Below are 9,390 nucleotides of genomic sequence, written 5' to 3'. Positions count from 1 at the left end.
CCATCCGGTCAGACTTTTGTGAGCCTCTCCACCTCTCCACCTATCCAACCCTCCACCTCTCCACCTATCCACCCCTCCACCTCTCCACCCCTCCATCTATCCACCTATCCACCCGTCCACCTATCCACCTATCCACCTATCCACCCCTCCACCTATCCACCTCTCCACCCATCCACCTATCCACCCCTCCACCTCTCCACCTCTCCACCTCTCCACCCCTCCACCTCTCCACCCCTCCACCTCTCCACCCCTCCACCCCTCCACCTCTCCACCTCTCCACCCCTCCACCTCTCCACCTCTCCATCCCTCCACCTCTCCACCCCTCCACCCATCCACCTCTCTACCTCTCTACCTCTCCACCCCTCCACCTCTCCACACCTCCACCCATCCACCTCTCCAGCAAGTCATCTGCTCCTTCTCTCCACTACACCCCTCCATCCTTCTACTCCATCCCTCAGAGAAACCTCCACCCCTCTCTCCCTCCATCCCTCCGCTCCACCCCTCCATCCTTCTACTCCATCCCTCAGAGAAACCTCCATCCCTCTCTCCCTCCATCCCTCCGCTCCACCCCTCCATCATTCTACTCCATCCCTCAGAGAAACCTCCATCCCTCTCTCCCTCCATCCCTCCGCTCCACCCCTCCATCATTCTACTCCATCCCTCAGAGAAACCTCCATCCCTCTCTTCCTCCATCCCTCCATCCCTCCGCTCCATCCCTCCATCCTTCTACTCCATCCCTCAGAGAAACCTCCACCCCTCTCTCCCTCCATCCCTCCGCTCCACCCCTCCATCCTTCTACTCCATCCCTCAGAGAAACCTCCATCCCTCTCTCCCTCCATCCCTCCGCTCCACCCCTCCATCCTTCTACTCCCTCCCTCAGAGAAACCTCCATCCCTCTCTTCCTCCATCCCTCCATCCCTCTGCTCCACCCCTCCATCCTTCTACTCCATCCCTCAGAGAAACCTCCATCCCTCTCTCCCTCCATCCCTCCGCTCCACCCCTCCATCCTTCTACTCCATCCCTCAGAGAAACCACCATCCCTCTCTCCCTCCATCCCTCCACTCCACCCCTCCATCCTTCTACTCCATCCCTCAGAGAAACCTCCATCCCTCTCTCCCTCCATCCCTCCGCTCCACCCCTCCATCCTTCTACTCCATCCCTCAGAGAAACCTCCATCCCTCTCTCCCTCCATCCCTCCGCTCCACCCCTCCATCCTTCTACTCCATCCCTCAGAGAAACCTCCATCCCTCTCTCCCTCCATCCCTCCGCTCCACCCCTCCATCCTTCTACTCCATCCCTCAGAGAAACCTCCATCCCTCTCTCCCTCCATCCTTCCGCTCCACCCCTCCGCTCTTATTTTTACCCATAAACCTGTATGTCGCCTCAGCAGGGATCTGACTGGTATATTTATCAAGCCTCTCTCTTCATCTCCCTCTCGCTCTCTCTCTCTTTCTTCTTCTCTGTCTTCCTCTCTGTCCCTCTGTCTCACTGTTTTACTATCTCTCTCTAACTCTCTCTCCCCTCTCTCTCCCACTCCCTGTTCGGTCCTGAGACACAGCCTATTGATTTTCAAGTCGGGGTGCTAGACGGTTCTCTCCCTCTCTCTCCGTATCTCTCTCTGTCTCGCTCTATTTCTCTCTATCTGTCCCTCCCCTCTCTCCCTCCCCTCCCTCCCTCCATCTCTCCATCTCTCCACAGCTAGTCGAGGCCAGGTTGTGAGTCCTTATTGAGCTCCATCTATTTTAATTGGTAGCTCTTCCCTTTGAAATGCAGGCAGTGATTAGATGGCAGAGATCCTTAAGCCTCCTCGTTATCGCTCACGGTAACACTACGTACGGTCCTCCACTCACTCCAAGGTGTGTGTGTGTCGGGGTTGAGGCGATGCTTGTAATTCTCCTCACTTGGCACGCTGAAGTTCAGTTTGGCGTTGGTATCGCACGTAAACACACTCACTCGAAACACTTGTGAAAAACTAATGCAATCTCCGCATCGGAGATGTGTTCTCTGATAAGATTCAAGACGGGTTCTTTTTAATTAGACTGAAGAACAGAAGAGAAGAGCAGAGGAGACTTAAGCAGATAGAGACACACACACTCACACACACACACACACACACACGCTCCACTTCAAAGAGACTGACTTAATCTGGAAAAGAATGAAAGGGGGGGCAAACTGTTCTAAAACATTCAATACGACGAGCTCATAAGAGGTTGGTATGTCAGAGAAACTTTCCTTGTAATCTTCACTCATTTCTTTTCGAGGGGACGTGGGTGGTGTGGCCTTATTTCTTAACATTTTGAGGTTTAGGGGAATGAATTGGGGCGGATCAAGTATTGATGAAAACATTTAAAAGGATCAAATGTAGATATGTGTAATTATTAAAGAGTAGATGATGTAGCTAACACTATATCAGGTGTCATTAAAGAGTAGAGAGGATGTAGCTAACACTATGTCAGGTGTCATTAAAGAGTAGAGAGGATGTAGCTAACACTATATCAGGTGTCATTAAAGAGTAGAGAGGATGTAGCTAACACTATGTCAGGTGTCATTAAAGAGTAGAGAGGATGTAGCTAACACTATGTCAGGTGTCATTAAAGAGTAGAGAGGATGTAGCTAACACTATGTCAGGTGTCATTAAAGAGTAGAGAGGATGTAGCTAGCACTATGTCAGGTGTCATTAAAGAGTAGAGAGGATGTAGCTAACACTATGTCAGGTGTCATTAAAGAGTAGAGAGGATGTAGCTAACACTATGTCAGGTGTCATTAAAGAGAGGATGTAGCTAACACTATGTCAGGTGTCATTAAAGAGTAGAGAGGATGTAGCTAACACTATGTCAGGTGTCATTAAAGAGTAGAGAGGATGTAGCTAACACTATGTCAGGTGTCATTAAAGAGTAGATGATGTAGCTAACACTATGTCAGGTGTCATTAAAGAGTAGAGAGGATGTAGCTAACACTATGTCAGGTGTCATTAAAGAGTAGAGAGGATGTAGCTAACACTATGTCAGGTGTCATTAAAGAGTAGAGAGGATGTAGCTAACACTATGTCAGGTGTCATTAAAGAGTAGAGATGATGTAGCTAACACTATGTCAGGTGTCATTAAAGAGTAGAGAGGATGTAGCTAACACTATGTCAGGTGTCATTAAAGAGTAGAGAGGATGTAGCTAACACTATGTCAGGTGTCATTAAAGAGTAGAGAGGATGTAGCTAACACTATGTCTGGTGTCATTAAAGAGTAGAGAGGATGTAGCTAACATTATGTCAGGTGTCATTAAAGAGTAGAGAGGATGTAGCTAACACTATGTCAGGTGTTATTAAAGAGAGGATGTAGCTAACACTATGTCAGGTGTCATTAAAAAGTAGATGATGTAGCTAACACTATGTCTGGTGTCATTAAAGAGTACATAGGATGTAGCTAACACTATGTCAGGTGTCATTAAAGAGTAGAGAGGATGTAGCTAACACTATGTCAGGTGTCATTAAAGAGTAGAGGATGTAGCTAACACTATGTCTGGTGTCATTAAAAAGTAGATGATGTAGCTAACACTATGTCTGGTGTCATTAAAGAGTACATAGGATGTAGCTAACACTATGTCTGGTGTCATTAAAGAGTAGATGATGTGGCTAACACTATGTCAGGTGTCATTAAAGAGTAGAGAGGATGTAGCTAACACTATGTCAGGTGTCATTAAAGAGTAGAGAGGATGTAGCTAACACTATGTCAGGTGTCATTAAAGAGTAGAGAGGATGTAGCTAACACTATGTCTGGTGTCATTAAAGAGTAGAGAGGATGTAGCTAACACTATGTCAGGTGTCATTAAAGAGTAGAGAGGATGTAGCTAACACTATGTCAGGTGTCATTAACTATTTGAGGACTTAAATGTCAGTTACCTATTCCCATCCGAGGGACCGTCAACAACAATCTGGGGACCAGTGTTGGTCCAGGAACCAGGAGTTGAGAAAAGCTACTCTATAACTCATGACTTCCAGACAACACCATGTGAACAGCATCACAACATTAGCCTAACCGGAGTTCAACCACCCCATCCATTTACCCTTGGTCAAAAAGATCAACACAGCCATCATATTCACAACACAACACAATCTTCAACCATCTCCATTCTCACTCCTACATTCATTCAGGGTTCAACCTCCTAATGAGAGACTCATGGGTAGGTACACGGAGACATAATGACTGTCTGCTGTTGGGTAAATAACACACACACACCCACACAGGCTGTTGGGTAAATAACACACACACACCCACACAGGCTGTTGGGTAAATAACACACACACACCCACGCAGGCTGTTGGGTAAATAACACACACACACCCACACAGGCTGTTGGGTAAATGTATATTAGCGACAGCTAATTATTGTCCGACAACTCCATCATCACCAAGAGGCCATGGTTGTGTGTGTGTGTGTGTGTGTGTCTGTGTGATGCAGGCTGGGTAGACAGAGCTGTTCAGAGCAGGGTTTAGGTCTGAGAAGGCCTAATGACATGGGCCGTAATTGAGGCAGAAGGCGGCCATATTGTTGTGGGGCGAGGCCGTGAACAGAATCCAGTAAGGGCGAAGGGAGCGAGTCGGAGCAGAGAGGTTGTATTTGTGTGTGTGTGTGTGTGTGTGTGTGTGTGTGTGTGTGTGTGTGTGTGTGTGTGTATGTGTGTGTGTGGTGTGTGTGTGTGTGTGCACAGTCAAGCCAAGAGAGCGGGAGAGCCAAAGGAATGCCAGTCAATGTTAATGAGGGCTAGACAAGCTCCCACTTAACCCAGCACAGAGCAGAAGATGAGAAGAAGGAGAGAGAGAAAGACTCACTCACTCACACACACACACACACACACACATCCCGCTATGCCCTCCGAACGAACCATCAAACAGGCAAAGAGTCAATACAGAACTAAGATTGATTCGTACTACACCGCTTGACAGCTGTCGGATGTGGCAGGGCTTGAAAACTATTACAGACTACAAAGGGAAGCCAGCCACGAGCTGCCCAGTGACACAAGACTTCCAGACGAAAGCTAAACCACTTCTATGCTCGCTTCGAGGCAAGCAACACTGAAGCATGCATGAGAGCACCAGCTGTTCCGGATGACTATGTGATCACGCTCTCCGTAGCCGATGTGAGTAAGACTTTTAAGCAGGTCAACATTCACAAGGCCGCAGGGCCAGACGGATTACCAGGACGTGTACTCCGAGCATGTGCTGACCAACTGGCAAGTGTCTTCACTGACATTTTCAACATGTTCCTGAATGAGTTTGTAATACCAACATGCTTCAAGCAGACCACCATAGTCCCTGTGCCCAAGGACACTAAGATAACATGCCTAAATGACTACCAACCCTTAGCACTGACATCTGTAGCCATGAAGTGCTTTGAAAGGCTGGTCATGGCTCACAACAACACCATTATCCCAGAAACCCTAGACCCCACTCAAATTTGCATACCGCCCCAACTGATCCACAGATGATGCAATCTCTATTGCACTCCGCACTGCCCTTTCCCACCTGGACAAGAGGAACACCTACGTGAGAATGCTATTCATTGACTACAGCTCAGCATTCAACACCATAGTGCCCTCAAAGCTCATCACTAAGCTAAGGATCCTGGGACTAAACACCTCCCTCTGCAACTGGATCCTGGACTTCCTGAGGTGCCGCCCCAGGTGGTAAGGGTAGGTAACAACACATCTGCCATACTGATCCTCAACACGGAGGCCCCTCAGGGGTGCGTGCTCAGTCCCCTCCTGTACTCCCTGTTCACCCATGACTGCATGGCCAGGCACGACTCCAACACCATCATTAAGTTTGCCGACGACACAACAATGGTAGGCCTGATCACCGACAACGATGAGACAGCCTATAGGGAGGAGGTCAGAGACCTGGCCATGTGGTGCCAGGATAACAATCTCTCCCTCAACATGACCAAGACAAAGGAGATGATTGTGGACTACAGGAAAAAAAAGAGGACTGAGCACGCCCCCATTCTCATCGACGGGGATGTAGTGGAACAGGTTGAGAGCTTCAAGTTCCTTGGTGTCCACATCACCAACGAACTATCATGGTCCAAACACACCAAGACAGTCGTGAAGAGGGCACGACAAAGGAGACTGAAAAGATTTGGCATGGGTCTTCAGATCCTCAAAAAGTTATACAGCTGCACCATCGAGAGCATCCTGACTGGTTGCATCACCACCTGGTATGGCAACTGCTTGGCCTCCGACCGCAAGGCACTACAGAGGGTAGTGCATACGGCCCAGTACATGACTGGGGCCAAGCTTCCTGCCATCCAGGACCTCTATACCAGGCGGTGTCAGAGGAAGGCCCTCAAAATTGTCAAAGACTCCAGCCACCCTAGTCATAGACTGTTCTCTCTGCTACCGCACGGCAAGCGGTACCGGAGTGCCAAGTCTAGGTCCAAAAGACTTCTCAACAGCTTCTACCTCCAAGCCATAAGACTCCTGAACAGCTAATCATGGCTACCCAGACTATTTACACTGCCTCCCCAACCCATCTTTTTACGCTGCTGCTACTCTGTTAATTATTTATGCATAGTCACTTTAACTCTACCCACATGTACATATTACTTCAACTACCTCAACTAGCCGGTGCCCCCGCACATTGACTCTGCACCGGTACCCCCCTGTATATATAGCCTCCCTACTGTTATTTTATTTTACTTCTGCTCTTTTTTTTTATTTGATATGCTACGTTGTACTACTACTGAGACGTGGGAAAACATTAAGAGTTTATAGGCATCACAACAGGCCGTGACCGGGAGTCCCATAGGGCGGGGCACAATTGGCCCAGCAACGTCCGGGTTAGGGGAGGGTTTGGCCGGGGGGACTTTACTTGGCTCATCGCACTCTAGCGACTCCTTGCGGCGGGCTGGGCGCATACAGGCTGACTTCGGTCGTCAGTTGAACAGTGTTTCCTCCGACACATTGGTGTGGCTGTTATGGAGCGTGGTTTGGCAGGTCATGTTCGGAGGACGCATGACTCAACCTTTGCCTCTCCCTAGACAAGATCGGAATTGGATATGACGAAATTTTCAAAAATAAATAAAAAATAGTTTATAGGCAGATGAAATAAATTCTGACAAATTTATGGTGGTGTTAAGTGATGGACGGTGATGACCTTGATGCAAATTTACATAAAAAATCAAGGGTCTTATTTGAATTCTGGTGACATGATGATCGATGCTTGGCTGACAGTTATTTTTTTAAAATCCAGATAACCTACCCTGTCCACTTCATCAGCAAACTGTTGTCTAGAGAGCACGCCCCAAAACCAGACTGGGCAAGTTTGCTATTTAATCGCAACAGTTTTTGTGACCAAACCATCGGTAGAGAAGAAAATGCAATTGAACCACATTGAACTTCTGCTTTTTATTCGGTACATGGAAACTAAAGCACAAAATTGCTTTTTATTTGAACTATGTCATCACGCACAGCATTTAATCCAAGTCAGTTTAATGGAAACACACCTCTGGTGGGAAAATGTGCAGATTTTGTTTTTATGCAGATTTGAGAATAGTCACTGGATGGAAGCCAGCTAATAACATTGAAATTAGTATATATATTTTTTTATGTTTGCTATTTGTCTTGTTATTAAAACCACAGTGTTCACACTTAACATGTTTGAAATATAATTGTCCTCCTGGCGTGTTGGTGATAAGTGGTGTGAGGCAATACGTGAAGTAGAAACAAAAATAGACAGACAGAATAGAACACACAGGTAGCAGTATAAACTCTGCTGATACACTGATGGGAGACTGTTGTGAGGTGATGATGACAGGTAACATGACATTATCAGGACTGGAGATGATTTAAAAACACTTATCCTCCCCTCCCGCCATCCTTCACTCTCCTTCTTTCCCTCCCTCTCCTCCTCACCCCATCACTCTTTCCCTCCCTCTCTCTCCTCACCCCATCTCTCTTTCCCTCCCTCTTTCTCCTCACCCCATCTCTCTTTCCCTCCCTCTCTCTGTTCACCCCATCTCTCTTTCCCTCCCTCTCTCTCCTCACCCCATCACCCTTTCCCTCCTTCTCTCTCCTTCCCTACCTATGCATCCCTCCCTGTCTCTCCTTCCCACCCCTTCCCTTCTCTTTCCCTGCCTCTCCTCCCCTACCTAAGCATTCCTCCCTCCATCAACTACATCATTTTTACCTACTCCACCATCCCCCCTCATTTGCCTACACTAGACCATAAACACTTTGAAATGTGATGTTTGGAACAACTTTGAAATTTGACGTTTGAGAAACATGAATGAACGTGTAATTGTGACACGAGACTCTGAGAGCTGGTAGGTCAGACCACAGGAGTGAGTGCAGTTAATGCAGACGCCACTAAATCTCACTTTGACTGGCTCACACCTATAGTGGATGTGACAGGGGCTCTCACAAACAAGTACAGGCACGCACGCACACACACAGACAAACACACACACACAGACACACACACACACACACACACAGACACACACACACACGATAGTTGTCTAAGAGTCCTTTTAAGCAGCTGTCTATGACATGACCCCATGCATTAACTTCTCTTCCTCCTTGTCCAAAGCGCTGATTAACTAATCATTCACACAAAAGCCTAGCATTTTAGGACACAGAAAATGTACCAATAATTCACCAATTAAGTCAGAGTTACTACAGACTCATTTAGCAGGGGACTGAATGGTGGAGATTGATTTAGGGTGTGTACCATTTGGCACCCTATTCCCTTTCTAGCGCACTACTTTTGACCAGGGCCCATAGGGTAGTGCACTATATAGGGAATAGGGTGTCATTTTTGGAAGCACACTTAGCTAAATGCTAACGGGCTGAATGATAATGATTGATTAAGCTAATTGCTAACGGAATAATTAAATTGAGAGTCAGGAGATTTCCAGTCTCTGATAAACAGCTACTAGATAATAACGCTCGATTGATTGATTCTCTCTTCCTATCTTATCTACTAATGGGCATGGATGAGGAAGATGCTGGTAGTAAAGGTTTCATATCAGGGTTGTTGTTGTTGTTGTTGTTGTTGTTGACAGCGGCATCACCCATTATTTTAGAGTGGCGCAATACGTGAGGATGGAGGGGGGGGGGGGAATGGGGCGGGTGATGTCGGACAATTTAGCATTTTTCAAATACCTGAAACTGTTTTTTCCTGCAATCTAGAACCATAATCATTATGCTTAATTATATGTGTAAGCATACCTCTTTACCTGTTCAATGATCATTTTAATGAATGATGCACATTGATTCTTTAATAATTGTTATGCCTTAGGCGTTTAGTACAACTTCCACACTAGTATAACGTATCATAACCCAATAATTAAAGCAATTAGAGTATTTTCTAGTCTATCAATCTTGCCAGCAGGCATGCCA

Source organism: Coregonus clupeaformis, chromosome 23, assembly GCF_020615455.1.
Source record: "Coregonus clupeaformis isolate EN_2021a chromosome 23, ASM2061545v1, whole genome shotgun sequence".
NCBI lineage: Eukaryota > Metazoa > Chordata > Actinopteri > Salmoniformes > Salmonidae > Coregonus > Coregonus clupeaformis.
Note: the sequence above shows the minus strand (reverse complement) of the source record.